The sequence below is a fragment of the Rhinichthys klamathensis genome, unplaced genomic scaffold (genome assembly GCF_029890125.1).
Source record: "Rhinichthys klamathensis goyatoka isolate OS25496 unplaced genomic scaffold, OSU_Roscu_1.1 h1tg000223l_1, whole genome shotgun sequence".
In the NCBI taxonomy this organism is placed as follows: Eukaryota; Metazoa; Chordata; class Actinopteri; order Cypriniformes; family Leuciscidae; genus Rhinichthys; species Rhinichthys klamathensis.
The window spans coordinates 3,155,629-3,182,962 of NW_026606747.1; the positions used below are offsets into that span (position 1 = coordinate 3,155,629).

A 27,334-nucleotide genomic window follows, 5' to 3' on the forward strand; every position below is an offset into this window, starting at 1 on the left:
TCTCCTCTCCTGGAGGAAAATTCAAGCCTTAGTGGTCTTGCTTGAGCAGTTGCTGCAAAATCTGGTAGAGGCACACAGCCAGGCTTGACGGGAAAGAGTCAGCAGATCTTCCCTGGTGGTCTAGTGGTTAGGATTCGGCGCTCTCACTGCCGCGGCCCGGGTTCGATTCCCGGTCAGGGATTGAACTTTTGCCCTCCAGCGGCGGTCGCGATTGCAAAACGCTGGACTACCAACTCAAGCGCTGACGGCCACGTCGAGAAGCATGGCCAATGAAATGTTTGCTTGTGAAAAAGACCTCCTTCGAGCCAGAGTCGAACCAGCAACCTAAGGATTGCCAATTTGCCACCTACAGTCCTCCGCTCTACCAGCTGAGCTATCGAAGGCACATCGTCTGGGGACAGAACCGCCTGCCGGCTAAAAGTGCTAGTGGCACAGAGAGACGTCCTGGCTGTTTCCATAAGTGAAGCAAAGACAACACGAACTTCCCATACCGGGAGTCGAACCCGGGCCGCCTGGGTGAAAACCAGGAATCCTGACCGCTAGACCATATGGGAACTTCCTCAAGGCTCAAGCAGGCCCTTTGGCTTTTAGTGTGTGACCGCCCCCCTTTAAGAATATGGGAATGATCGTATTTGTATGGTAACCGTTATCCCACTGACAAAGCAGCCTATTGTTGGACTGTCAATTTAAAACATTATTCAACTAATCCAATAATAATAATAACAAAAACTATGGGCTAATAATAATAAAATGGCTATGGGCTGACAGCGAAGCAAAAGAGGCAGAGCGAGCCAGCCAGGAGTCGCACCTGGAATCTTCTGATTCGTAGTCAGACGCGTTATCCATTGCGCCACTGGCCCACCAGTCAGGCAGCCTTGAGTGCATTTGCCTCGCCCAGGGGGTTCAGTTTCCTCCCATTCCTGTGCTGGCATAATAGACACTATAAACTTGTCTTAAAGCAAGGTCCTTGTGACAGTACCCATGCAATGCATCTGAAAAGACGCATGGTATTGTATGGTAACCGTTATCGAGAAGCATGGCCAATGAAATGTTTGCTTGTGAAAAAGACCTCCTTCGAGCCAGAGTCGAACCAGCGACCTAAGGATTGCCAATTTGCCACCTACAGTCCTCCGCTCTACCAGCTGAGCTATCGAAGGCACATCGTTTGGGGACAGAACCTAAACCTATCAGGTTTCGAAAGCTCCGCCTGCCGGCTAAAAGTGCTAGTGGCACAGAGAGACGTCCTGGCTGTTTCCATAAGTGAAGCAAAGACAACACGAACTTCCCTTACCGGGAGTCGAACCCGGGCCGCCTGGGTGAAAACCAGGAATCCTGACCGCTAGACCATATGGGAACTTCCTCAAGCCTCAAGCCTCAAGCAGGCCCTTTGGCTTTTAGTGTGTGACCGCCCCCCTTTAAGAATATGGGAATGATCCGAAGGGATAGTTTACTGAATTCAATTTCATCTGGCTCATCGGAGGGAGCTCTCATTTGCCTCGCCCAGGGGGTTCAGTTTCCTCCCATTCCTCTGCTGGCATAATAGACACTATAAACTGGTCGCAAAGCAAGGTCCTTGTGACAGTACCCATGCAATGCATCTGAAAAGATGCATGGTATTGTATGGTAACCGTTATCCCACTGACAAAGCAGCCTATTGTTGGACTGTCAATTTAAAATATTATTCAACTAATCCAATAATAATACAGTTTTTTACAATCACTTTTGCTACTATTTTCAGAACCTTGATGTCATTTTTCACAACTCTAGACACAAAACTCACAACCAATGATCAAAAAGCACATTTTTCAAAACTCTAACCCTTTTCTTAATTGCTTGGATACAATACACATAAAACTTAGATCATTTGTTCATTCAACAAAGATCACCTGTTCAATATGACACAACTTAACATCAAAGTACTACTATTTCAAAAGGCAATTCACACATTACATTTCAAATGAGTGTCTATTCATTTCCTTACAATGATCTAACTATCAATTGATACAACTGCTCAAAATGATAAGTAACTGTTGCATTACTCTTAATGCATAGTTGTAGGGAAACAGACACACAATCTTCCATGTTTACAGTAAATCATGAAAGTTTCAAGATAATGAGATTCTTTGTCACCAATTAGCATGGCATGAACCAATTAGACTACAATATCCATGGATGTAGCCTAATATTTTATCATACTGTAATGCTTCATCAGACACTGTGTCTATGGTGCCAAATACTGTACCACCTTTTCAGACTATGTACAGTATTGACAGTACAGTACTGTATAGATGCAGGCCCTTGTAACTGCGTGTCCAATTCTGCCAATCACAGCAGAGCAGTGTCAGGCCTGGACTCGCCATGCCAAAGGTTTTTTCCAAGATGTCATTTTCCAACATCCATTGTGATGTAGATGAGAACCTGTGGCCAAATCCACAACACAGAGTTGATGACAGTGTAGAAGTACAGTAATCACTCCTGTTTAGTTTCTTACAGCAAGTTGAGGAACACTGCATTTGATGTTTTACAGTACTGTCTTTTCTATTCTATTTCATAGCTAATTATTTTTGCTTTGATTCAAAAAACCATGTTGTGATTGTACTGTAGTGTTTTGCATCAATATATTACAAACTTTGTTCACAATGATTCCACTGTGTCTGTAATATTCTCTCTACTACTGCAGTACTTTTACAGAGATGTATTTACTGTACATGTAGTACCATAATGAAACCTGTATCACCTATTTTGCTCTACAATATTTAATGATTGTACGAACAATGACACAGTGAAACTATCGGTTGCTTGTGTGTGGGTGATCTATAGTTATGTTTCAATGGTATTTCACAGTTAATTTGTTTTTTGAACCAATGATTGTGCAAGTGCAAGATTTCTTTAAAGATGTGAATGCACAATGCAATGTTTTGAACATTAGACAGCCTGTGTTACAAGTGATTATCGTTTTGAGTTTTGTGTCTAGAGTTTTGAAAAATGACATCAAGGTTCTGAAAATAGTAGCAAAGTGATTGTAAAAAACTGTAATAACAAAAACTATGGGCTAATAATAATAAAATGGCTATGGGCTGACAGCGAAGCAAAAGAGGCAGAGCGAGCCAGCCAGGAGTCGAACCTGGAATCTTCTGATTCGTAGTCAGACGCGTTATCCATTGTGCCACTGGCCCACCAGTCAGGCTGCCTTGAGTGCATTTGCCTCGCCCAGGGGGTTCAGTTTCCTCCCATTCCTGTGCTGGCATAATAGACACTATAAACTTGTCTTAAAGCAAGGTCCTTGTGACAGTACCCATGCAATGCATCTGAAAAGACGCATGGTATTGTATGGTAACCGTTATCGAGAAGCATGGCCAATGAAATGTTTGCTTGTGAAAAAGACCTCCTTCGAGCCAGAGTCAAACCAGCGACCTAAGGATTGCCAATTTGCCACCTACAGTCCTCCGCTCTACCAGCTGAGCTATCGAAGGCACATCGTTTGGGGACAGAACCTAAACCTATCAGGTTTCGAAAGCTCTGCCTGCCGGCTAAAAGTGCTAGTGGCACAGAGAGACGTCCTGGCTGTTTCCATAAGTGAAGCAAAGACAACACAAACTTCCCATACCGGGAGTCGAACCCGGGCCGCCTGGGTGAAAACCAGGAATCCTGACCGCTAGACCATATGGGAACTTCCTCAAGCCTCAAGCCTCAAGCCTCAAGCAGGCCCTTTGGCTTTTAGTGTGTGACCGCCCCCCTTTAAGAATATGGGAATGATCCGAAGGGATAGTTTACTGAATTCAATTTCATCTGGCTCATCGGAGGGAGCTCTCATTTGCCTCGCCCAGGGGGTTCAGTTTCCTCCCATTCCTGTGCTGGCATAATAGACACTATAAACTGGTCGCAAAGCAAGGTCCTTGTGACAGTACCCATGCAATGCATCTGAAAAGATGCATGGTATTGTATGGTAACCGTTATCCCACTGACAAAGCAGCCTATTGTTGGACTGTCAATTTAAAATATTATTCAACTAATCCAATAATAATAATAACAAAAGCTATGGGCTAATAATTATAACATGGCTATGGGCTGACAGCGAAGCAAATGAGGCAGAGCGAGCCAGCCAGGAGTCGAACCTGGAATCTTCTGATTCGTAGTCAGACGCGTTATCCATTGCGCCACTGGCCCACCAGTCAGGCAGCCTTGAGTGCATTTGCCTCGCCCAGGGGGTTCAGTTTCCTCCCATTCCTGTGCTGGCATAATAGACACTATAAACTTGTCTTAAAGCAAGGTCCTTGTGACAGTACCCATGCAATGCATCTGAAAAGACGCATGGTATTGTATGGTAACCGTTATCCCACTGACAAAGCAGCCTATTGTTGGACTGTCAATTTAAAATATTATTCAACTAATCCAATAATAATAATAACAAAAACTATGCACGCGACTTGTTGGTGTCCGGCTGGGCAGAGGCCTGTCATGACATCTACTTTTTCTCATGCCAATAACAGGCCTGGAGCCAACGTCAGGAAGGGGTCTGATGAGGAGCCTGCTATAAAAAGCTTCAAGTTGGAGGCGTCACATGTTGGTGATCTCGGTTGCTTTGTTTTCATGGCAAGTTGTGGTGTTGTTAGGATATTCCTACAGAGCCAGTGACAGTTTCTCAGTGGAATAACTGTGATCCAGGGTCAGAGACGTCTCCTCTCCTGGAGGAAAATTCAAGCCTTAGTGGTCTTGCTTGAGCAGTTGCTGCAAAATCTGGTAGAGGCACACAGCCAGGCTTGACGGGAAAGAGTCAGCAGACCTTCCCTGGTGGTCTAGTGGTTAGGATTCGGCGCTCTCACCGCCGCGGCCCGGGTTCGATTCCCGGTCAGGGAATGAGCTTTTGCCCTCCAGCGGCGGTCGCGATTGCAAAACGCTGGACTACCAACTCAAGCGCTGACGGCCTCGTCGAGAAGCATGGCCAATGAAATGTTTGCTTGTGAAAAAGACCTCCTTCGAGCCAAAGTCGAACCAGCGACCTAAGGATTGCCAATTTGCCACCTACAGTCCTCCGCTCTACCAGCTGAGCTATCGAAGGCACATCGTTTGGGGACAGAACCTAAACCTATCAGGTTTCGTAAGCTCCGCCTGCCGGCTAAAAGTGCTAGTGGCACAGAGAGACGTCCTGGCTGTTTCCATAAGTGAAGCAAAGACAACACGAACTTCCCATACCGGGAGTCGAACCCGGGCCGCCTGGGTGAAAACCAGGAATCCTGACCGCTAGACCATATGGGAACTTCCTCAAGCCTCAAGCCTCAAGCCTCAAGCCTCAAGCAGGCCCTTTGGCTTTTAGTGTGTGACCGCCCCCCTTTAAGAATATGGGAATGATCCGAAGGGATAGTTTACTGAATTCAATTTCATCTGGCTCATCGGAGGGAGCTCTCATTTGCCTCGCCCAGGGGGTTCAGTTTCCTCCCATTCCTGTGCTGGCATAATAGACACTATAAACTGGTCGCAAAGCAAGGTCCTTGTGACAGTACCCATGCAATGCATCTGAAAAGATGCATGGTATTGTATGGTAACCGTTATCCCACTGACAAAGCAGCCTATTGTTGGACTGTCAATTTAAAATATTATTCAACTAATCCAATAATAATAATAACAAAAACTATGGGCTAATAATAATAAAATGGCTATGGGCTGACAGCGAAGCAAAAGAGGCAGAGCGAGCCAGCCAGGAGTCGAACCTGGAATCTTCTGATTCGTAGTCAGACGCGTTATCCATTGCGCAACTGGCCCACCAGTCAGGCACCCTTGAGTGCATTTGCCTCGCCCAGGGGGTTCAGTTTCCTCCCATTCCTGTGCTGGCATAATAGACACTATAAACTTGTCGCAAAGCAAGGTCCTTGTGACAGTACCCATGCAATGCATCTGAAAAGATGCATGGTATTGTATGGTAACCGTTATCCCACTGACAAAGCAGCCTATTGTTGGACTGTCAATTTAAAATATTATTCAACTAATCCAATAATAATAATAACAAAAACTATGGGCTAATAATAATAACATGGCTATGGGCTGACAGCGAAGCAAATGAGGCAGAGCGAGCCAGCCAGGAGTCGAACCTGGAATCTTCTGATTCGTAGTCAGACGCGTTATCCATTGCGCCACTGGCCCACCAGTCAGGCAGCCTTGAGTGCATTTGCCTCGCCCAGGGGGTTCAGTTTCCTCCCATTCCTGTGCTGGCATAATAGACACTATAAACTTGTCTTAAAGCAAGGTCCTTGTGACAGTACCCATGCAATGCATCTGAAAAGACGCATGGTATTGTATGGTAACCGTTATCCCACTGACAAAGCAGCCTATTGTTGGACTGTCAATTTAAAATATTATTCAACTAATCCAATAATAATAATAACAAAAACTATGCACGCGACTTGTTGGTGTCCGGCTGGGCAGAGGCCTGTCATGACATCTACTTTTTCTCATGCCAATAACAGGCCTGGAGCCAACGTCAGGAAGGGGTCTGATGAGGAGCCTGCTATAAAAAGCTTCAAGTTGGAGGCGTCACATGTTGGTGATCTCGGTTGCTTTGTTTTCATGGCAAGTTGTGGTGTTGTTAGGATATTCCTACAGAGCCAGTGACAGTTTCTCAGTGGAATAACTGTGATCCAGGGTCAGAGACGTCTCCTCTCCTGGAGGAAAATTCAAGCCTTAGTGGTCTTGCTTGAGCAGTTGCTGCAAAATCTGGTAGAGGCACACAGCCAGGCTTGACGGGAAAGAGTCAGCAGACCTTCCCTGGTGGTCTAGTGGTTAGGATTCGGCGCTCTCACCGCCGCGGCCCGGGTTCGATTCCCGGTCAGGGAATGAGCTTTTGCCCTCCAGCGGCGGTCGCGATTGCAAAACGCTGGACTACCAACTCAAGCGCTGACGGCCTCGTCGAGAAGCATGGCCAATGAAATGTTTGCTTGTGAAAAAGACCTCCTTCGAGCCAGAGTCGAACCAGCGACCTAAGGATTGCCAATTTGCCACCTACAGTCCTCCGCTCTACCAGCTGAGCTATCGAAGGCACATCGTTTGGGGACAGAACCTAAACCTATCAGGTTTCGAAAGCTCCGCCTGCCGGCTAAAAGTGCTAGTGGCACAGAGAGACGTCCTGGCTGTTTCCATAAGTGAAGCAAAGACAACACGAACTTCCCATACCGGGAGTAGAACCCGGGCCACCTGGGTGAAAACCAGGAATCCTAACCGCTAGACCATATGGGAACTTCCTCAAGCCTCAAGCCTCAAGCCGCAAGCAGGCCCTTTGGCTTTTAGTGTGTGACCGCCCCCCTTTAAGAATATGGGAATGATCCGAAGGGATAGTTTACTGAATTCAATTTCATCTTTCTCATCGGAGGGAGCTCTCATTTGCCTCGCCCAGGGGGTTCAGTTTCCTCCCATTCCTGTGCTGGCATAATAGACACTATAAACTGGTCGCAAAGCAAGGTCCTTGTGACAGTACCCATGCAATGCATCTGAAAAGATGCATGGTATTGTATGGTAACCGTTATCCCACTGACAAAGCAGCCTATTGTTGGACTGTCAATTTAAAATATTATTCAACTAATCCAATAATAATAATAACAAAAACTATGGGCTAATAATAATAAAATGGCTATGGGCTGACAGCGAAGCAAAAGAGGCAGAGCGAGCCAGCCAGGAGTCGAACCTGGAATCTTCTGATTCGTAGTCAGACGCGTTATCCATTGCGCCACTGGCCCACCAGTCAGGCACCCTTGAGTGCATTTGCCTCGCCCAGGGGGTTCAGTTTCCTCCCATTCCTGTGCTGGCATAATAGACACTATAAACTTGTCGCAAAGCAAGGTCCTTGTGACAGTACCCATGCAATGCATCTGAAAAGATGCATGGTATTGTATGGTAACCGTTATCCCACTGACAAAGCAGCCTATTGTTGGACTGTCAATTTAAAATATTATTCAACTAATCCAATAATAATAATAACAAAAACTATGGGCTAATAATAATAACATGGCTATGGGCTGACAGCGAAGCAAATGAGGCAGAGCGAGCCAGCCAGGAGTCGAACCTGGAATCTTCTGACTCGTAGTCAGACGCGTTATCCATTGCGCCACTGTTTGAAGATATAAAGACTTTAGAGAAAGAAACAGACAAACACATTTGGTAAGACATTAGTTAATACAGCCGTGCATATTACATTACTATATTTACTCATGATCACCTTGTAATGTTGATTATATATTATGCTTTGTGTGTCTATTTTTCTACCTTGTAATGTTGATTATATATTATGCTTTGTGTGTCTATATTTTTCTACATTGTAATGTTGATTATATATTATGCTTTGTGTGTCTATATTTTTCTACCTTGTAATGTTGATTATATATTATGCTTTGTGTGTCTATATTTTTCTACCTTGTAATGTTGATTATATATTATGCTTTGTGTGTCTATATTTTTCTACCTTGTAATGTTGATTATATATTATGCTTTGTGTGTCTATATTTTTCTACCTTGTAATGTTGATTATATATTATGCTTTGTGTGTCTATATTTTTCTACCTTGTAATGTTGATTATATATTATGCTTTGTGTGTCTATATTTTTCTACCTTGTAATGTTGATTATATATTATGCTTTGTGTGTCTATATTTTTCTAACAGGCTTAAAATGTTGATTTACATATCAGAATCTCAGAATGATCCCAGAGTAAGATGTCATTTTTTCAATAATTATTATACCATTATTATACCATTGTTATACCACTACTTTCCCCTCTTTTAAATTTCCTTTGCTCTATTACAAGTAACAGTTAAATGTAATGCATTCAAAATGTTAGCCTACTTAACGTTAGCTAAAAAAAAGTTAGTTTAGCATAAAAATATAGTAAAAGTACTAAAAGTAGAAGCATAATGTACACTATATTACAGTAATTGAATTATAATTAGTGATGCCTTAGTGTGTAACAATCATTTTAATGTTGCAACTGGTAAAGCTGTAGTAAACTGTAATGTTATGCTTTGTTCTGCTTGGTCGCTTTATCTATAAACACATTTTTTAATTATATTTTGTATTAATTACTTGAATTATTAGCTAGTCTGAGACACATGTTATTCATATAAAACAACTATATATTTGGCACTTCACTTTTATTGACAAAAGACTGACTTACTTTGCGAATTTTGATCCGAAGTTAATCAATGAATGTTATCCTCTTCTCCGGTCCCAATTCGCAAGTCTCTGGGGGGGAGGTGACTCTTGCCGTTTATTGGTCAATTCTTGGTTAGTTACTAGGCTGAATCATGGTAGCGATGAGAGCCGCGATTGGCCATAAGCGTACGAATCTTGGTTGCAGCAGGGAACGTGATTGGCTGTCATAACCAAGAATAGTACGAATCTTGGTTGCAGCAGGGAACGTGATTGGCTGTCATAACCAAGAATAACCACGATTTACAGGCGGCATGAAGCGCCACTGGCCCACCAGTCAGGCAGCCTTGAGTGCATTTGCCTCGCCCAGGGGGTTCAGTTTCCTCCCATTCCTGTGCTGGCATAATAGACACTATAAACTTGTCTTAAAGCAAGGTCCTTGTGACAGTACCCATGCAATGCATCTGAAAAGACGCATGGTATTGTATGGTAACCGTTATCCCACTGACAAAGCAGCCTATTGTTGGACTGTCAATTTAAAATATTATTCAACTAATCCAATAATAATAATAACAAAAACTATGCACGCGACTTGTTGGTGTCCGGCTGGGCAGAGGCCTGTCATGACATCTACTTTTTCTCATGCCAATAACAGGCCTGGAGCCAACGTCAGGAAGGGGTCTGATGAGGAGCCTGCTATAAAAAGCTTCAAGTTGGAGGCGTCACATGTTGGTGATCTTGGTTGCTTTGTTTTCATGGCAAGTTGTGGTGTTGTTAGGATATTCATACAGAGCCAGTGACAGTTTCTCAGTGGAATAACTGTGATCCAGGGTCAGAGACGTCTCCTCTCCTGGAGGAAAATTCAAGCCTTAGTGGTCTTGCTTGAGCAGACGTGCAAAATCTGGTAGAGGCACACAGCGAGGCTTGACGGGAAAGAGTCAGCAGACCTTCCCTGGTGGTCTAGTGGTTAGGATTCGGCGCTCTCACCGCCGCGGCCGGGTTCGATTCCCGGTCAGGGAATGAGCTTTTGCCCTCCAGCGGCGGTCGCGATTGCAAAACGCTGGACTACCAACTCAAGCGCTGACGGCCTCGTCGAGAAGCATGGCCAATGAAATGTTTGCTTGTGAAAAAGACCTCCTTCGAGCCAGAGTCGAACCAGCGACCTAAGGATTGCCAATTTGCCACCTACAGTCCTCCGCTCTACCAGCTGAGCTATCGAAGGCACATCGTTTGGGGACAGAACCTAAACCTATCAGGTTTCGTAAGCTCCGCCTGCCGGCTAAAAGTGCTAGTGGCACAGAGAGACGTCCTGGCTGTTTCCATAAGTGAAGCAAAGACAACACGAACTTCCCATACCGGGAGTCGAACCCGGGCCGCCTGGGTGAAAACCAGGAATCCTGACCGCTAGACCATATGGGAACTTCCTCAAGCCTCAAGCCTCAAGCCTCAAGCCTCAAGCAGGCCCTTTGGCTTTTAGTGTGTGACCGCCCCCCTTTAAGAATATGGGAATGATCCGAAGGGATAGTTTACTGAATTCAATTTCATCTGGCTCATCGGAGGGAGCTCTCATTTGCCTCGCCCAGGGGGTTCAGTTTCCTCCCATTCCTGTGCTGGCATAATAGACACTATAAACTGGTCGCAAAGCAAGGTCCTTGTGACAGTACCCATGCAATGCATCTGAAAAGATGCATGGTATTGTATGGTAACCGTTATCCCACTGACAAAGCAGCCTATTGTTGGACTGTCAATTTAAAATATTATTCAACTAATCCAATAATAATAATAACAAAAACTATGGGCTAATAATAATAAAATGGCTATGGGCTGACAGCGAAGCAAAAGAGGCAGAGCGAGCCAGCCAGGAGTCGAACCTGGAATCTTCTGATTCGTAGTCAGACGCATTATCCATTGCGCCACTGGCCCACCAGTCAGGCACCCTTGAGTGCATTTGCCTCGCCCAGGGGGTTCAGTTTCCTAAGGATTGCCAATTTGCCACCTACAGTCCTCCGCTCTACCAGCTGAGCTATCGAAGGCACATCGTTTGGTGACAGAACCTAAACCTATCAGGTTTCGAAAGCTCCGCCTGCCGGCTAAAAGTGCTAGTGGCACAGAGAGACGTCCTGGCTGTTTCCATAAGTGAAGCAAAGACAACACGAACTTCCCATACCGGGAGTCGAACACGGGCCGCCTGGGTGAAAACCAGGAATCCTGACCGCTAGACCATATGGGAACTTCCTCAAGGCTCAAGCAGGCCCTTTGGCTTTTAGTGTGTGACCGCCCCCCTTTAAGAATATGGGAATGATCGTATTTGTATGGTAACCATTATCCCACTGACAAAGCAGCCTATTGTTGGACTGTCAATTTAAAACATTATTCAACTAATCCAATAATAATAATAACAAAAACTATGGGCTAATAATAATAACATGGCTATGGGCTGACAGCGAAGCAAATGAGGCAGAGCGAGCCAGCCAGGAGTCGAACCTGGAATCTTCTGATTCGTAGTCAGACGCGTTATCCATTGCGCCACTGGCCCACCAGTCAGGCAGCCTTGAGTGCATTTGCCTCGCCCAGGGGGTTCAGTTTCCTCCCATTCCTGTGCTGGCATAATAGACACTATAAACTTGTCTTAAAGCAAGGTCCTTGTGACAGTACCCATGCAATGCATCTGAAAAGACGCATGGTATTGTATGGTAACCGTTATCCCACTGACAAAGCAGCCTATTGTTGGACTGTCAATTTAAAATATTATTCAACTAATCCAATAATAATAATAACAAAAACTATGCACGCGACTTGTTGGTGTCCGGCTGGGCAGAGGCCTGTCATGACATCTACTTTTTCTCATGCCAATAACAGGCCTGGAGCCAACGTCAGGAAGGGGTCTGATGAGGAGCCTGCTATAAAAAGCTTCAAGTTGGAGGCGTCACATGTTGGTGATCTCGGTTGCTTTGTTTTCATGGCAAGTTGTGGTGTTGTTAGGATATTCCTACAGAGCCAGTGACAGTTTCTCAGTGGAATAACTGTGATCCAGGGTCAGAGACGTCTCCTCTCCTGGAGGAAAATTCAAGCCTTAGTGGTCTTGCTTGAGCAGTTGCTGCAAAATCTGGTAGAGGCACACAGCCAGGCTTGACGGGAAAGAGTCAGCAGACCTTCCCTGGTGGTCTAGTGGTTAGGATTCGGCGCTCTCACCGCCGCGGCCCGGGTTCGATTCCCGGTCAGGGAATGAGCTTTTGCCCTCCAGCGGCGGTCGCGATTGCAAAACGCTGGACTACCAACTCAAGCGCTGACGGCCTCGTCGAGAAGCATGGCCAATGAAATGTTTGCTTGTGAAAAAGACCTCCTTCGAGCCAGAGTCGAACCAGCGACCTAAGGATTGCCAATTTGCAACCTACAGTCCTCCGCTCTACCAGCTGAGCTATCGAAGGCACATCGTTTGGGGACAGAACCTAAACCTATCAGGTTTCGTAAGCTCCGCCTGCCGGCTAAAAGTGCTAGTGGCACAGAGAGACGTCCTGGCTGTTTCCATAAGGGGAGCAAAGACAACACGAACTTCCCATACCGGGAGTCGAACCCGGGCCGCCTGGGTGAAAACCAGGAATCCTGACCGCTAGACGTATTTGTATGGTAACCATTATCCCACTGACAAAGCAGCCTATTGTTGGACTGTCAATTTAAAACATTATTCAACTAATCCAATAATAATAATAACAAAAACTATGGGCTAATAATAATAAAATGGCTATGGGCTGACAGCGAAGCAAAAGAGGCAGAGCGAGCCAGCCAGGAGTCGAACCTGGAATCTTCTGATTCGTAGTCAGACGCATTATCCATTGCGCCACTGGCCCACCAGTCAGGCAGCCTTGAGTGCATTTGCCTCGCCCAGGGGGTTCAGTTTCCTCCCATTCCTGTGCTGGCATAATAGACACTATAAACTTGTCTTAAAGCAAGGTCCTTGTGACAGTACCCATGCAATGCATCTGAAAAGACGCATGGTATTGTATGGTAACCGTTATCGAGAAGCATGGCCAATGAAATGTTTGCTTGTGAAAAAGACCTCCTTCGAGCCAGAGTCGAACCAGCGACCTAAGGATTGCCAATTTGCCACCTACAGTCCTCCGCTCTACCAGCTGAGCTATCGAAGGCACATCGTTTGGGGACAGAACCTAAACCTATCAGGTTTCGAAAGCTCCGCCTGCCGGCTAAAAGTGCTAGTGGAACAGAGAGACGTCCTGGCTGTTTCCATAAGTGAAGCAAAGACAACACGAACTTCCCATACCGGGAGTAGAACCCGGGCCACCTGGGTGAAAACCAGGAATCCTAACCGCTAGACCATATGGGAACTTCCTCAAGCCTCAAGCCTCAAGCCGCAAGCAGGCCCTTTGGCTTTTAGTGTGTGACCGCCCCCCTTTAAGAATATGGGAATGATCCGAAGGGATAGTTTACTGAATTCAATTTCATCTTTCTCTCTTTAGGCCGTCACGTTAGGCCAGCGGTCCGCGAGCTGCTTAAAAGGTAGTCCGTGATAGGAGGTTAGCGGAACGCTGCGCGCCGCCCCCTAGATGATTTTTCGGGGGCCGGCCGACCGCGCCCGGCCGCAGGGGGGGACCGACGGGGCGGGCCAGAGGCGTCGCCTCGGGCCGGGGGGCCTCGGGGGCCCCGCGGGAGCCCGACGAAATTCGGCCCCCTCGCTCGCAATACGGGCATCGGCCACAGGGGGGCGACTCGCCGACCGCCTGCAGTCGTTTCGACGCGCGCCGAACAGGTTGCAGGCGGGCGCCCACGGAGCGCACGCGCCTACCCCTGACCGCCTTTTCGGGAAATTCCCTGACCACACCCACCGTCCACTGAGCGCCCTTTCGTCCCAAAGACAGCCTGTGACCGCCCCCTGACCACGCCCACTGACACAAACAGCCTATTCGTCCCCCTGACCGCCTTTGTGACAGCAAACGGCCTGTTCGCCCACGGGCAATCTAAGAGACGGCCCGGGGCCCCGCCCACTGACACGAACAGCTCATTCGTCCCCCTGACCGCCTGTGTGACAGCGAACGGCCTGTTCGCCCACGGGCAATCTAAGAGACGGCCCGGGGCCCCGCCCACTGACACGAACAGCTCATTCGTCCCCCTGACCACCTGTGTGACAACGAACGGCCTGTTCGCCCACGGGCAATCTAAGAGACGGCCCGGGGCCCCGCCCACTGACACAAACAGCTCATTCGTCCCCCTGACCGCCTGTGTGACAGCGAACGGCCTGTTCGCCCACGGGCAATCTAAGAGACGGCCCGGGGCCCCGCCCACTGACACGAACAGCTCATTCGTCCCCCTGACCGCCTGTGTGACAACGAACGGCCTGTTCGCCCACGGGCAATCTAAGAGACGGCCCGGGGCCCCGCCCACTGACACAAACAGCCTATTCGTCCCCCTGACCGCCTGTGTGACAACGAACGGCCTGTTCGCCCACGGGCAATCTAAGAGACGGCCCGGGGCCCCGCCCACTGACACAAACAGCCTATTCGTCCCCCTGACCGCCTGTGTGACAGCGAACGGCCTGTTCGCCCACGGGCAATCTAAGAGACGGCCCGGGGCCCCGCCCACTGACACGAACAGCTCATTCGTCCCCCTGACCTCCTGTGTGACAGCGAACGGCCTGTTGGCCAACGGGCAATCTAAGAGACGGCCCGGGGCCCCACCCACTGACACGAACAGCTCATTCGTCCCCCTGACCACCTGTGTGACAACGAACGGCCTGTTCGTCCACCACCACCACCACCGGGTGTATCTCGGGAACCAAGCCGAGTTGGAGCTCCAAACTCCGGGCCAGAGTATGGAGCCCCAAGTCGGCTTAGCTCCCGAGATACATCCGGTCAAATTCGGCATCCCACCTGTAGCTTGATAAGTTACACACTGGCCTTCAGCACATATGCTGAAATCCCCAATTCCTTACAGGGATTCACCGGCTGAAAATGTCTAACACTATGCACAATTATTGGCTGTAATGTACATGAGTGTGTTGTGGTGTGTCCCCTGAGTTGTGTACAGTAGGTTTGACCACATAAAACCACTGTCCTATAGGGCCTCTGTCAAATAAGTTGAAGGTGGGCAAAGTAAGGGCCCACCTGTAACTGATTTGACAGGGTCCCTTTGTGCACTCCGTGGTCAATGCATTAATAGGTCATATTTCATAATTATACATGTTTTATTACTCTAAACAGCCAGTACAGTGCACAGGGAAGACAATCCAACATGTTGGGGTACTTTACAGTTCACAATTATGCATTATTAGACTTAAATGGACATGTCCACGGAGTGCACAAAGGGGCCCTGTCGAACAAGTCACAGGTGGGCCCTTACTTTGCCCACCTGTAACTTATTCGACAGGGCCCCTTTGTGCACTCCGTGGTCAATGCATTAATAGGTCATGTTTCGTAATTATAAATGTTTTATTACTCTAAACAGCCAGTACAGTGCACAGGGAAGACAATCCAACATGTTGGGGTACTTTACAGTTCATAATTATGCATTATAAGCCTTAAAACGACATGTCCACGGAGTGCACAAAGGGGCCCTGTCAAATAAGTTACAGTTGGTATGTTTTTTTATATTTTGAGGTCATGGTTGATAAAAATGAATAAAATTGATTAAATATCAATTTTAGGTTCATCTTTGGGCCCCCCTGAGCAATTAGCAGCCTTCAGAACCCAGAAATCCCACTGTCCATGAACAGCCTGAATTTTTGAATGGTATAAGTTGCAGGTGGAACGTCCAGATCTCAGCCTCTGGACAGAATTTGGAGATGAAACCTGCACTCCTGTGCTCATCTGGGCACGCCCTGTCCCTGGTGTGAATTTCAAAGAGATTGGAGAAACTTGAAAATTCGACCCAAAAAATCTCAAAGGGGTATGTATCCCTTGGAGAATTTTTCAGTCAGATTTTCAAGTTTCTCCAAACTCCCTGAAATGCACAGCACTGTCGGGGCACGTCCAGACAAGGGCAGGAGTGCAGGTTTCAGCTCCCAATTCTGTCCAGAGGCTGAGATCTGGACGTTCCACCTGCAACTTATACCATTCAAAAATTCAGGCTGTTCATGGACAGTGGAATTTCTGGGTTCTGAAGGCTGCAAATCGCTCAGGGGGGCCCACAGATGAACCTAAAATTGATATTTAATCAATTTTATTCATTTTTATCAACCATGACCTCAAAATATAAAAAAACATACCAACTGTAACTTATTTGACAGGGCCCCTTTGTGCACTCCGTGGTCAATGCATTAATAGGTCATAATTCGTGATTTTTAATGTTTTTATTACTTAAAAATAGAGTACAGTGCACAGGGAATACAATCCAACACATTGGGGTACTTTAGAGTTCACAATTATGCATTATTAGCCTTAAATGGGCATGTCCACGGAGTAAACAAAGGGGCCCTGTCAAATAAGTTACAGGTGTCAGGTCCCACTTGTAACTTGTTTGACAGGGCCCCTTAGCTCCCGAGATACATCCGGTCAAATTCGGCATCCCACCTGTAGCTTGATAAGTTACACACTGGCCTTCAGCACATATGCTGAAATCCCCAATTCCTTACAGGGATTCACCGGCTGAAAATGTCTAACACTATGCACAATTATTGGCTGTAATGTACATGAGTGTGTTGTGGTGTGTCCCCTGAGTTGTGTACAGTAGGTTTGACCACATAAAACCACTGTCCTATAGGGCCTCTGTCAAATAAGTTGAAGGTGGGCAAAGTAAGGGCCCACCTGTAACTGATTTGACAGGGTCCCTTTGTGCACTCCGTGGTCAATGCATTAATAGGTCATATTTCATAATTATACATGTTTTATTACTCTAAACAGCCAGTACAGTGCACAGGGAAGACAATCCAACATGTTGGGGTACTTTACAGTTCACAATTATGCATTATTAGACTTAAATGGACATGTCCACGGAGTGCACAAAGGGGCCCTGTCGAACAAGTCACAGGTGGGCCCTTACTTTGCCCACCTGTAACTTATTCGACAGGGCCCCTTTGTGCACTCCGTGGTCAATGCATTAATAGGTCATGTTTCGTAATTATAAATGTTTTATTACTCTAAACAGCCAGTACAGTGCACAGGGAAGACAATCCAACATGTTGGGGTACTTTACAGTTCATAATTATGCATTATAAGCCTTAAAACGACATGTCCACGGAGTGCACAAAGGGGCCCTGTCAAATAAGTTACAGTTGGTATGTTTTTTTATATTTTGAGGTCATGGTTGATAAAAATGAATAAAATTGATTAAATATCAATTTTAGGTTCATCTTTGGGCCCCCCTGAGCAATTAGCAGCCTTCAGAACCCAGAAATTCCACTGTCCATGAACAGCCTGAATTTTTGAATGGTATAAGTTGCAGGTGGAACGTCCAGATCTCAGCCTCTGGACAGAATTGGGAGATGAAACCTGCACTCCTGTGCTCATCTGGGCACGCCCTGTCCATGGTGTGAATTTCAAAGAGATTGGAGAAACTTGAAAATTCGACCCAAAAAATCTCAAAGGGGTATGTATCCCTTGGAGAATTTTTCAGTCAGATTTTCAAGTTTCTCCAAACTCCCTGAAATGCACAGCACTGTCGGGGCACGTCCAGACAAGGGCAGGAGTGCAGGTTTCATCTCCCAATTCTGTCCAGAGGCTGAGATCTGGACGTTCCACCTGCAACTTATACCATTCAAAAATTCAGGCTGTTCATGGACAGTGGAATTTCTGGGTTCTGAAGGCTGCAAATCGCTCAGGGGGGCCCACAGATGAACCTAAAATTGATATTTAATCAATTTTATTCATTTTTATCAACCTTGACCTCAAAATATAAAAAAACATACCAACTGTAACTTATTTGACAGGGCCCCTTTGTGCACTCCGTGGTCAATGCATTAATAGGTCATAATTCGTGATTTTTAATGTTTTTATTACTTAAAAATAGAGTACAGTGCACAGGGAATACAATCCAACACGTTGGGGTACTTTAGAGTTCACAATTATGCATTATTAGCCTTAAATGGGCATGTCCACGGAGTGCACAAAGGGGCCCTGTCAAATAAGTTACAGGTGTCAGGTTCCACTTGTAACTTGTTTGACAGGGCCCCTTAATGCACTCCGTGGTCAATGCATTAATAGGTCATATTTCATAATTATACATGTTTTATTTCTCTAAACAGCCAGTACAGTGCACAGGGAAGACAATCCAACATGTTGGGGTACTTTACAGGGCCAGAGTATGGAGCCCCAAGTCGGCTTAGCTCCCGAGATACATCCGGTCAAATTCGGCATCCCACCTGTAGCTTGATAAGTTACACACTGGCCTTCAGCACATATGCGGAAATCCCCAATTCCTTACAGGGATTCACCGGCTGAAAATGTCTAACACTATGCACAATTATTGGCTGTAATGTACATGAGTGTGTTGTGCTGTGTCCCCTGAGGGGTGTACAGTAGGCTTGACCACAAATAACCACCTTATTTATGAAATATGACCTTTTAACGCAATTTCCACGGGGAGCCTACAGGGGCTCTGTCGAATGAGTTGCAGGTGGGCTCCAAACTTTAAACGGCTATAACTCGGGGACCCAGCCGCCTAGAGACACCAAACTCGGGTCAAAGTAGGGTCCCGAGGGGCCCTCTCCAACGCGCCTTAGCCCGTGCTTCTAGCGCCCCCACGGTCCGAGATATGGGGCCCAACAGGAAAGGGTTCACTTCAGAAGGAAAGGTCCTAGAGGCTCGGGACTCTGGGGTCTGAGAGGGCCCCTAGGGACCCCTCACTGCCCCGAAGTACAATCCGCTGGGGCCCGTCATTTCCGAGATATAGATCGTTTTGTCCAAAAGTCCCTTATGTATAACCGGGTGTATCTCGGGAGTTAAGCCGAGTTGGAGCTCCAAACTCCGGGCATGATGGGGGCCCATTGGGCCCCTTCAGACCCCACCGTCCCCAGCTCGTGGGACCTTCCGTTTCCGAGATACGGCCACTTCCTGTCCAGGTTTGACCGGGTGTATCTCGGAAACCAAGCCGACTTGGAGCTCCATACTCCGGGCATGGGTAGGCACCCATGGGCCCCCCTTCACCCCTGAGTATGGAGCCCAAAGTCGGCTTGGCTTTGGAGTTATGCCCGGTTAAAAATGGGACTTTGACCGGGTGTATCTCGGAAACCAAGCCGACTTGGAGGTCCATACTCCGGGCACGGGGAGGCACCCGTGGGACTTCCACACATGTGTTGAAATCGCCTCGTAATTACGGGGATTCACCCGCAGTCAGATTTTCAAGTTTCTCCAATCTCTTTGAAATTCACACCATGGACAGGGCGTGCCCAGATGAGCACAGGAGTGCAGGTTTCAGCTCCCAATTCTGTCCAGAGGCTGAGATCTGGACGTTCCACCTGCAACTTATACCATTCAAAAATTCAGGCTGTTCATGGACAGTGGAATTTCTGGGTTCTGAAGGCTGCAAATCGCTCAGGGGGGCCCACAGATGAACCTAAAATTGATATTTAATCAATTTTATTCATTTTTATCAACCTTGACCTCAAAATATAAAAAAACATACCAACTGTAACTTATTTGACAGGGCCCCTTTGTGCACTCCGTGGTCAATGCATTAATAGGTCATAATTCGTGATTTTTAATGTTTTTATTACTTAAAAATAGAGTACAGTGCACAGGGAATACAATCCAACACGTTGGGGTACTTTAGAGTTCACAATTATGCATTATTAGCCTTAAATGGGCATGTCCACGGAGTGCACAAAGGGGCCCTGTCGAATAAGTTACAGGTGTCAGGTCCCACTTGTAACTTGTTTGACAGGGCCCCTTAATGCACTCCGTGGTCAATGCATTAATAGGTCATATTTCGTAAATATAAATATATTATTACTTACAATATCCAGTAAAGTGCACAGGAAAGACATTCAAACACGTTGGGGTACTTTACAGTTCATAATTATGCATTATTAGCCTTAAAACGACATGTCCACGGAGTGCACAAAGGGGCCCTGTCAAATAAGTTACAGGTGTCAGGTTCCACTTGTAACTTGTTTGACAGGGCCCCTTAATGCACTCCGTGGTCAATGCATTAATAGGTCATATTTCATAATTATACATGTTTTATTTCTCTAAACAGCCAGTACAGTGCACAGGGAAGACAATCCAACATGTTGGGGTACTTTACAGTTTATAATTATGCAATATTAGCCATAAAATGACATGTCCACGGAGTGCACAAAGGGGCCCTGTCAAATAAGTTACAGGTGGAAGGTTCACCAAACGCCTATGAAAATGAATGGGATAAGTTGCACGTGTCAGTGGCTCCCGTGCGGCCCCCGGGGGTCCGAGGGGCCCCAAACTCGTCAAAAAGTTGCGTCACGTGGCCCTCTGCGACATACCGAGCGGGCGAGGTCGAGACGCGCCAAGTTTATTTTTAGCTATTTTTTATGCACCTCTCTGTCTCACATTGATCTCTATAGGAGCACATGTCTGCTAGGGTCAATTCAGCAGTTAGAATCAGAGGGCCTATTAGGCTCAGGAAGCATCTAGAGCCACGAAACTCTGGGGCCCGATTCGGGGGCCCGTGGCGGTCGTCCGTGGCGAATCTCGAGGTCCTGCGACCTTTTGACCCCCTTGAGCGGCTGTTTGTTTGACGTCCCACGTGCGACTTGTTCCATGGGGCTGTTGGTGGCCAATTAGCGTGAAAAAAAGTCAGAGGGACACGGAACTTTAGAACCCGTCCCCGGGGCCCGTGACGAGACGCGTGTGTCAGTTTCGGGCCGATCGGGCCTTTCCAACAAGCCGCTTTGCTGGAACCCACACTTAGAACCGATCTAGAACCACCAAATCCAGGATCTAGAACCGGGGGCCCCCGGACTACCGCCGTGCCGAGTTTGGGGCCGCTGCGACCTTTCGACCCCTTTTGGCCCCCGTTTGTTTGACGGCCCACGTGCAACTTGTTCCATGGGGCTGTTGGTGGCCAATTAGCGCCAAAAAAGGTCAGAGGGACGCGGAACTCTAGGGCCCGTCCCAGGGGCCCGTGACGGGACGCATACGTCAGTTTCGGGCCGATCGGACCTTTCTGTCCACCCTTCGGCGAGCACATGGTCCGATTAATGGCCGCCCTCTCTCACACATAGACATACATGCAGTCAGAGTGAACCAAAGTGAGGAGATTTTTGCACTGCAAAAACACACACTTGGAACCGATCTAGAACCCTGCGACCCGGGATCTAGAACCGGGGGCCCCTCGACTACCAGGGCGGGGAATTTGGAGGCGGTGCGACCTTTCGACCCCTGCATTTCCGCCCGCCCACGTGCAACTTCTTCAATGCAAACTTCACAGGCGCTTCCCGGTCAAGGGGGTCTTTTTTCGGGCAAACGAGCTGTTTTGGACACGGAACTCTAGAACCCGTCCCCGGGGCCCGTGGTGGGACGCATACGTCAGTTTCGGGACAATCGGGCGTTTCCTTCAAACCGTTTGGCCGAAACACATACCTAGAACCGATCTAGAACCGCGCGACCCGTGATCTAGAACCGGGGGCCCCCGGACTAGCGCCGTGCCAAATTTGGGGCCCCTGCGACCTTTCGACCCCTTTTGGCCCCCCTTTGTTTGACGGCCCACGTGCAACTTGTTCCATGGGGCTGTTGGTGGCCAATTAGCGCGAAAAAAGGTCAGAGGGACACGGAACTCTAGAACCCGTCCCAGGGGCCCGTGAGGGGACACATAAGTCAGTTTCGGGTCGATCGGACCTTTCTGTCACACGTTCCACGAAACACCTGTGAAAATGAATGGGATAAGTTGCAAGTGTCAGTGGCCCCTGTTCGGCCCCCGGGGGTCCAACGGGCCCCAAACACTGCGTGCCGGGCCCCCTCGGGCCCCCGAACGACATATCAGGAGGACGGGTCTCTAGAACTCAGGGCTCATTTTTTTTCCACACTTGTTCAAGTTTCTCTAGATAGTCCAGAAAAATAAAAAGCGTCCATTCAGTAAACGGGGCGCGGCGATTAGGACGGGGGTTGGCGGACGAGCGCGCTGACCCCCCGAAATTTTTGGGGGGTCGGCCGACGCCGCAGGCCGACCCTCCCCGGGTGCCCGACCCACGCGGGCAGTGTCGGGGTGACCCGACCCCCTCAGGGGCCCGACGGAAGTGCCCCGAAGCCCGAGGCCACCCCAAGCAGTTCTGCCTTCGTCCTTGGTGGGGCGCCATACGTGCCCCGTCCCACTAACCCATTATTTGTCCGATTGACCAATAGAGTGACCAGACCCCCCCCCACCCCCCCCACCCCCCCCCCCCGTCCCACGAACCCATTTTTTGTCCAATAACCCACTGTATTTACCAAACGTCCCGGGACCACCCCCCCCCCCACTCCCGGGCCACGCCCCCATCCCACGAACCCATTTTTTGTCCAATAACCCACTGTATTTACCAAACGTCCCGGGACCACCCCCCCCCCACTCCCGGGCCACGCCCCCATCCCACGAACCCATTTTTTGTCCAATAACCCATTGTATTTACCAAACGTCCCGGGACCACCCCCCCCCCACTCCCGGGCCACGCCCCCATCCCACGAACCCATTATTTGTCCAATAACCAACTGTATTTACCAAATCTCCCGGGACCACCCCCACCCCACTCCCGGGCCACGCCCCCATCCCACGAACCCATTATTTGTCCAATAACCAACTATATTTACCAAATCTCCCGGGACCACCCCCCCCCCACTCCCGGGCCACGCCCCCATCCCACGAACCCATTATTTGTCCAATAACCCACTATATGGCGCAAACTTCCCGTTGACCCCCCCACCCACCCCCCACCCCACCCCCAATCCCACGGACCCACTTTTTGTCCAATAACCCACTATATTGGGCAAACTTCCCGCTGTCCACAAAGCCACTTTTTGTCCAATAACCCACTATTTTTGAAAAGTACTAACCCCGGCCCTCATGCAAAAAGCTGCAATCGGACACAATCCCACCCTCCATAGGCCCGAACTTTGAACGGCTATAACTCGGCGACCAAGCCACCTAGAGGCACCAAACTCGGGTCAGAGTAAGGTCCCCAGGGGCCCTTTCCAACGCGCCCTAGCCCGTGCTTCTAGCTCCCCCACGGTCCGAGATACGGGGCCCAACAGGAAAGGGTGCACTTCAGAAGGAAGGGTCCCAGAGGCTCGGGACTCTGGGGTCTGAGAGGGCCCCTAGGGGCCCCTCACCACCCCAAAGGACGATCCGCTGGGACTCGTCATTTCCGAGATATTGACCGTTTTGTCCAAAAGACCCTTATGTATAAGTGGGTGTATCTCGGGAACCAAGCCGAGTTTGGACTCCAATCTCCGGGTGTGGGGAGGGCCCATGGGTCCCCTTCAGACCCCACCGTCCCCAGCTCCTAGGTCCTTCCGGTTCCGAGATACGGCAACTTCCTGTGCAGCTTTGACCGGGTTTATCTCGGGAACCAAGCCGACTTGGAGCTCCAAACTCTGGGTGTGTAAAGGTACCCATGGGCCCCCCAGGACCCCAGAGTATGGAGCCCAAAGTCGGCTTGGTTCCTGAGTTATGCCCGGTCAAAAAGTGCTAAGAACTAAGCCGGGTAGAGCAACTGTCCGCGAAGCCTATATTTGGTACAATGGAATAAATGCTACGTGGGATCATCCCAAGAAGCCACTATTTGTCCAATAACCCACTATTTTTGTAAAATACTAACCCCGCCCTTCATTCAAAAAGCTGCAATCGGACACAATCCCACCCTCCATAGGCCCGAACTTTGAACGGCTATAACTCGGCGACCAAGCCACCTAGAGGCACCAAACTCGGGTCAGAGTAAGGTCCCCAGGGGCCCTTTCCAACGCGCCCTAGCCCGTGCTTCTAGCTCCCCCACGGTCCGAGATACGGGGCCCAACAGGAAAGGGTGCACTTCAGAAGGAAGGGTCCCAGAGGCTCGGGACTCTGGGGTCTGAGAGGGCCCCTAGGGGCCCCTCACCACCCCAAAGGACGATCCGCTGGGACTCGTTATTTCCGAGATATTGACCGTTTTGTCCAAAAGACCCTTATGTATAAGTGGGTGTATCTTGGGGGTGGAGCCGAGGTGGAGCTCAAAACTCCGGGTGTGAGGAGGGCCCATTGGGTCCCTTCAGACCCCTCCGTCCCCAGCTTCTAGGTCCTTCTGGTTCCGAGATACGGCAACTTCCTGTCCAGCTTTGACCGGGTGTATCTCGGGAACCAAGCCGGGTTCGAGCTCCAAACTCCGGGTGTGGGGAGGTCCCATGGGTCCCCTTCAGACCCCACCGTCCCCAGCTCCTAGGTCCTTCTGGTTCCGAGATACGGCCACTTCCTTTCCAGCTTTGACCGGGTTTATCTCGGGAACCAAGCCGAGTTTGGGCTCCAAACTCTTGGTGTGGGGAGGGCCCTTGGGTCCCCTTCAGACCCCACCGTCCCCAGCTCCTAGGTCCTTCTGGTTCCGAGATACGGCCACTTCCTTTCCAGTTTTGACCGGGTGTATCTCGGGAACCAAGCCGACTTGGAGCTCCAAACTCTGGGTGTGTAAAGGTACCTATGGGCCCCCCAGGATCCCAGAGTATGGAGCCCAAAGTCGGCTTGGTTCCTGAGTTATGCCCGGTCAAAAAGTGCTAAGAACTAAGCCGGGTAGAGCAACTGTCCGCGAAGCCTATATTTGGTACAATGGAATAAATGCTACGTGGGATCATCCCAAGAAGCCACTATTTGTCCAATAACCCACTATTTTTGTAAAATACTAACCCCGCCCTTCATTCAACAAGCTGCAATCGGACAGAATCCCACGTGCCATCGATTGAATGGGGATTCAGAGAGTTTCTCTGATAGACATTTGAATTAAAGTTGCTGTCATGATGAAAACCATTTTACTGCACTCAGGGGCCTCCCCTGAGTCCGTAGCACCAAGTCCCATCCCATAATTCCACTGACCGCGAAACCACTGTTTTTACAATGGAACAAATGCTACGTGGGATCTGACAGTTTCTCTGATAGGCAATTTTTGAAAAGTTCCATTCTTGATAAAAACTATTTTACTGCACTCAGGGGCCTCCCCTGAGTCCATAGCACCAAGTCCCATCCCATAATTCCACTGACCACGAACCCACAGTTTATTACTATTGAAAAAATGCTACGTGGGATGTCCATAGCTCTGGTCAGGAAGGGTCTAGAGCCTCCATTTTTGCACTCAGGTCTAAGTCCCATCACCCTCTAACAGAATCCAGAGTTTCAGGAAGATTGGAGAAACTCAAAATCTTGACCCAAAAAAACCGACAGTGGTACCCCTGTCGGTTTTTTCGGGTCGAGATTTTGAGTTTCTCCGATCTTCTCGAAACTCTGGATTCTGTTAGAGGGTGATGGGACTTAGACCTGAGTGCAAAAATGGAGGCTCTAGACCCTTCCTGACCAGAGCTATGGACATCCTACGTAGCATTTATTACATTATAAAAAACTGTGGGTTCGTGGTCAGTGGAATTATGGGATGGGACTTGGTGCTACGGACTCAGGGGAGGCCCCTGAGTGCAGTAAAATAGTTTTTATCATGATTTGGAACTTGCATTAAAATGTGTTTCACAGAAAATGTTTCCCATCCCACGTAGCATTTATCACAGTACCAAAACGTGGTTTCGAGGACAAACATTTTCTGTAAAACACATTTTAATGAAAGTTCCAAATCATGATAAAAACTATTTTACTGCACTCAGGGGCCTCCCCTGAGTCCATAGCACCAAGTCCCATCCCATAATTCCACTGACCACGAACCCACAGTTTTTTACTATTGAAAAAATGCTACGTGGGATGTCCATAGCTCTGGTCAGGAAGGGTCTAGAGCCTCCATTTCTGCACTCAGGTCTAAGTCCCATCACCCTCTAACAGAATCCAGAGTTTCAAGAAGATTGGAGAAACTCAAAATCTCGACCCGAAAAAAGCGACAGTAAAATAGTTTTTATCATGATTTGGAACTTTCATTAATATGTGTTTCACAGAAAATGTGTCCCGTCCCACGTAGCATTTATCACAGTACAAAAACGTGGTTTCAAGGACACCCATTTTAATGCAAACTAAACACTGAAATGACTTGAAAATTAGTGAGATGTGTTCAGTGGAGTGTGCTTAGTACAGTAGAGGTGGTTGGGCCTGAAAAAGTAGTTTTTAATCATCTGAAAGTCCCGTTGGAGACATGGGTGACAGCCAGATAACCACTGAACGTATAGGAATGTTTGTTTTTCTCGAATATCTCAAAAACCACACGGCGAAAAAATTTCAAACTCGGGTCGTCTGTAGGCCTCGAGGAGCCCTATCCAATGAGCCCACCCCCGTCCCCGAGGGCCTCGGGGCCTGGGAGTTACGTCCGGTCAAAGTCGCAGCTTTGTCGGCTTATATCTCGAGAACCCCTTGCTCAATGTTCCCCAAACTCTAATAGATTGTAGTGCTGGACGGGCCCTTTCGAATGAGCCCACCCACGAGGTCCAACTCGCCCGGGTCCCCGAGTTATAGCCGTTCAAAGTCGAGGGCCCCAGCGAACGGCGAACCACTAGGGGGCGTCCCCGCGGCTCGCCACCGCCCTGGTTCAGGTCGGGGCCCCCGTGGGACCTCCTCACCCGAATTTGAGCTCTCTGGGTCTTCGCGTTCCCGAGATATGAGCGATTTTGTTCCCGAGATCGTGACGTCATCAGCGGGCGCCATTTTAGATCGCGCCCGACGGTTTTCGGCTAATATCTCCGCGAAAACACGGCCAAAATTCAAAATGTTTTTATCAATCTTTTCAGCTCAACTAGACGGTTCCAAAGAGCCCAGCCACGGCCGGATCCGTTGCGTTTTCGCTTAGATAAATGTGTATTTTCATCTCCATCTCTGGCCCCCGGGGGCCCACGGGGCCGTGGGTGGTCTCAAAGTAAAGGTCTCGTCCCCCTCTAAACGAGATACAATTTTGGTGTCCGTAGGACCCAGTGGGACATCACAAAAAAATAAAACGTCGCTGCTCACATCAGTCACCAAGCACAATCAAAGGCCTCATCACAAACGGGGATCGGGAAACGCTTAGAAAGCGGCTAGGGCCCTCAAACTCGGGGGCCCCACTCAGGGACGGGAGACGACGGAACTCGCCGAGTTTCGGGCCCCTGCGACCTTCCGTCTCCTCACGGGAGCGCGTTCCGTCGGTTTGACCTTTTTGACCCCGTGACGTGTT

At 48.5% G+C, this 27,334-nt stretch overlaps 21 non-coding genes across 21 annotated transcripts; 4 read left to right on the plus strand and 17 right to left on the minus strand.

Annotated features, from left to right (window-relative positions):
• The first annotated feature begins 109 nt into the window (after positions 1-109).
• Positions 110-181, plus strand: trnae-cuc (transfer RNA glutamic acid (anticodon CUC)). The gene has a single exon. It is a non-coding gene; the product is annotated as a tRNA-Glu (tRNA).
• Positions 182-482: 301 nt separating this feature from the next.
• Positions 483-554, minus strand: trnae-uuc (transfer RNA glutamic acid (anticodon UUC)). Its single transcript has one exon. It is a non-coding gene; the product is annotated as a tRNA-Glu (tRNA).
• A 516-nt stretch (positions 555-1,070) lies between these two features.
• Positions 1,071-1,157, minus strand: trnay-gua (transfer RNA tyrosine (anticodon GUA)). The gene is given in 2 exon segments: positions 1,071-1,106; positions 1,121-1,157. It is a non-coding gene; the product is annotated as a tRNA-Tyr (tRNA).
• Positions 1,158-1,282: 125 nt separating this feature from the next.
• On the minus strand, positions 1,283-1,354 carry trnae-uuc (transfer RNA glutamic acid (anticodon UUC)). Its single transcript has one exon. It is a non-coding gene; the product is annotated as a tRNA-Glu (tRNA).
• Positions 1,355-3,103: 1,749 nt separating this feature from the next.
• On the minus strand, positions 3,104-3,176 carry trnar-acg (transfer RNA arginine (anticodon ACG)). Its single transcript has one exon. It is a non-coding gene; the product is annotated as a tRNA-Arg (tRNA).
• A 422-nt stretch (positions 3,177-3,598) lies between these two features.
• On the minus strand, positions 3,599-3,670 carry trnae-uuc (transfer RNA glutamic acid (anticodon UUC)). The gene has a single exon. It is a non-coding gene; the product is annotated as a tRNA-Glu (tRNA).
• Positions 3,671-4,094: 424 nt separating this feature from the next.
• On the minus strand, positions 4,095-4,167 carry trnar-acg (transfer RNA arginine (anticodon ACG)). The gene has a single exon. It is a non-coding gene; the product is annotated as a tRNA-Arg (tRNA).
• Positions 4,168-4,785: 618 nt separating this feature from the next.
• Positions 4,786-4,857, plus strand: trnae-cuc (transfer RNA glutamic acid (anticodon CUC)). Its single transcript has one exon. It is a non-coding gene; the product is annotated as a tRNA-Glu (tRNA).
• Positions 4,858-5,184: 327 nt separating this feature from the next.
• trnae-uuc (transfer RNA glutamic acid (anticodon UUC)) lies at positions 5,185-5,256 on the minus strand. Its single transcript has one exon. It is a non-coding gene; the product is annotated as a tRNA-Glu (tRNA).
• An 809-nt stretch (positions 5,257-6,065) lies between these two features.
• On the minus strand, positions 6,066-6,138 carry trnar-acg (transfer RNA arginine (anticodon ACG)). Its single transcript has one exon. It is a non-coding gene; the product is annotated as a tRNA-Arg (tRNA).
• A 618-nt stretch (positions 6,139-6,756) lies between these two features.
• trnae-cuc (transfer RNA glutamic acid (anticodon CUC)) lies at positions 6,757-6,828 on the plus strand. Its single transcript has one exon. It is a non-coding gene; the product is annotated as a tRNA-Glu (tRNA).
• Positions 6,829-6,943: 115 nt separating this feature from the next.
• trnay-gua (transfer RNA tyrosine (anticodon GUA)) lies at positions 6,944-7,030 on the minus strand. The gene is given in 2 exon segments: positions 6,944-6,979; positions 6,994-7,030. It is a non-coding gene; the product is annotated as a tRNA-Tyr (tRNA).
• Positions 7,031-7,155: 125 nt separating this feature from the next.
• trnae-uuc (transfer RNA glutamic acid (anticodon UUC)) lies at positions 7,156-7,227 on the minus strand. Its single transcript has one exon. It is a non-coding gene; the product is annotated as a tRNA-Glu (tRNA).
• A 424-nt stretch (positions 7,228-7,651) lies between these two features.
• Positions 7,652-7,724, minus strand: trnar-acg (transfer RNA arginine (anticodon ACG)). Its single transcript has one exon. It is a non-coding gene; the product is annotated as a tRNA-Arg (tRNA).
• A 2,540-nt stretch (positions 7,725-10,264) lies between these two features.
• Positions 10,265-10,351, minus strand: trnay-gua (transfer RNA tyrosine (anticodon GUA)). Its single transcript is given in 2 exon segments — positions 10,265-10,300; positions 10,315-10,351. It is a non-coding gene; the product is annotated as a tRNA-Tyr (tRNA).
• Positions 10,352-10,476: 125 nt separating this feature from the next.
• trnae-uuc (transfer RNA glutamic acid (anticodon UUC)) lies at positions 10,477-10,548 on the minus strand. Its single transcript has one exon. It is a non-coding gene; the product is annotated as a tRNA-Glu (tRNA).
• Positions 10,549-11,592: 1,044 nt separating this feature from the next.
• On the minus strand, positions 11,593-11,665 carry trnar-acg (transfer RNA arginine (anticodon ACG)). Its single transcript has one exon. It is a non-coding gene; the product is annotated as a tRNA-Arg (tRNA).
• Positions 11,666-12,283: 618 nt separating this feature from the next.
• Positions 12,284-12,355, plus strand: trnae-cuc (transfer RNA glutamic acid (anticodon CUC)). The gene has a single exon. It is a non-coding gene; the product is annotated as a tRNA-Glu (tRNA).
• Positions 12,356-12,470: 115 nt separating this feature from the next.
• trnay-gua (transfer RNA tyrosine (anticodon GUA)) lies at positions 12,471-12,557 on the minus strand. The gene is given in 2 exon segments: positions 12,471-12,506; positions 12,521-12,557. It is a non-coding gene; the product is annotated as a tRNA-Tyr (tRNA).
• A 630-nt stretch (positions 12,558-13,187) lies between these two features.
• Positions 13,188-13,274, minus strand: trnay-gua (transfer RNA tyrosine (anticodon GUA)). The gene is given in 2 exon segments: positions 13,188-13,223; positions 13,238-13,274. It is a non-coding gene; the product is annotated as a tRNA-Tyr (tRNA).
• Positions 13,275-13,399: 125 nt separating this feature from the next.
• trnae-uuc (transfer RNA glutamic acid (anticodon UUC)) lies at positions 13,400-13,471 on the minus strand. Its single transcript has one exon. It is a non-coding gene; the product is annotated as a tRNA-Glu (tRNA).
• Positions 13,472-27,334: the final 13,863 nt, after the last annotated feature.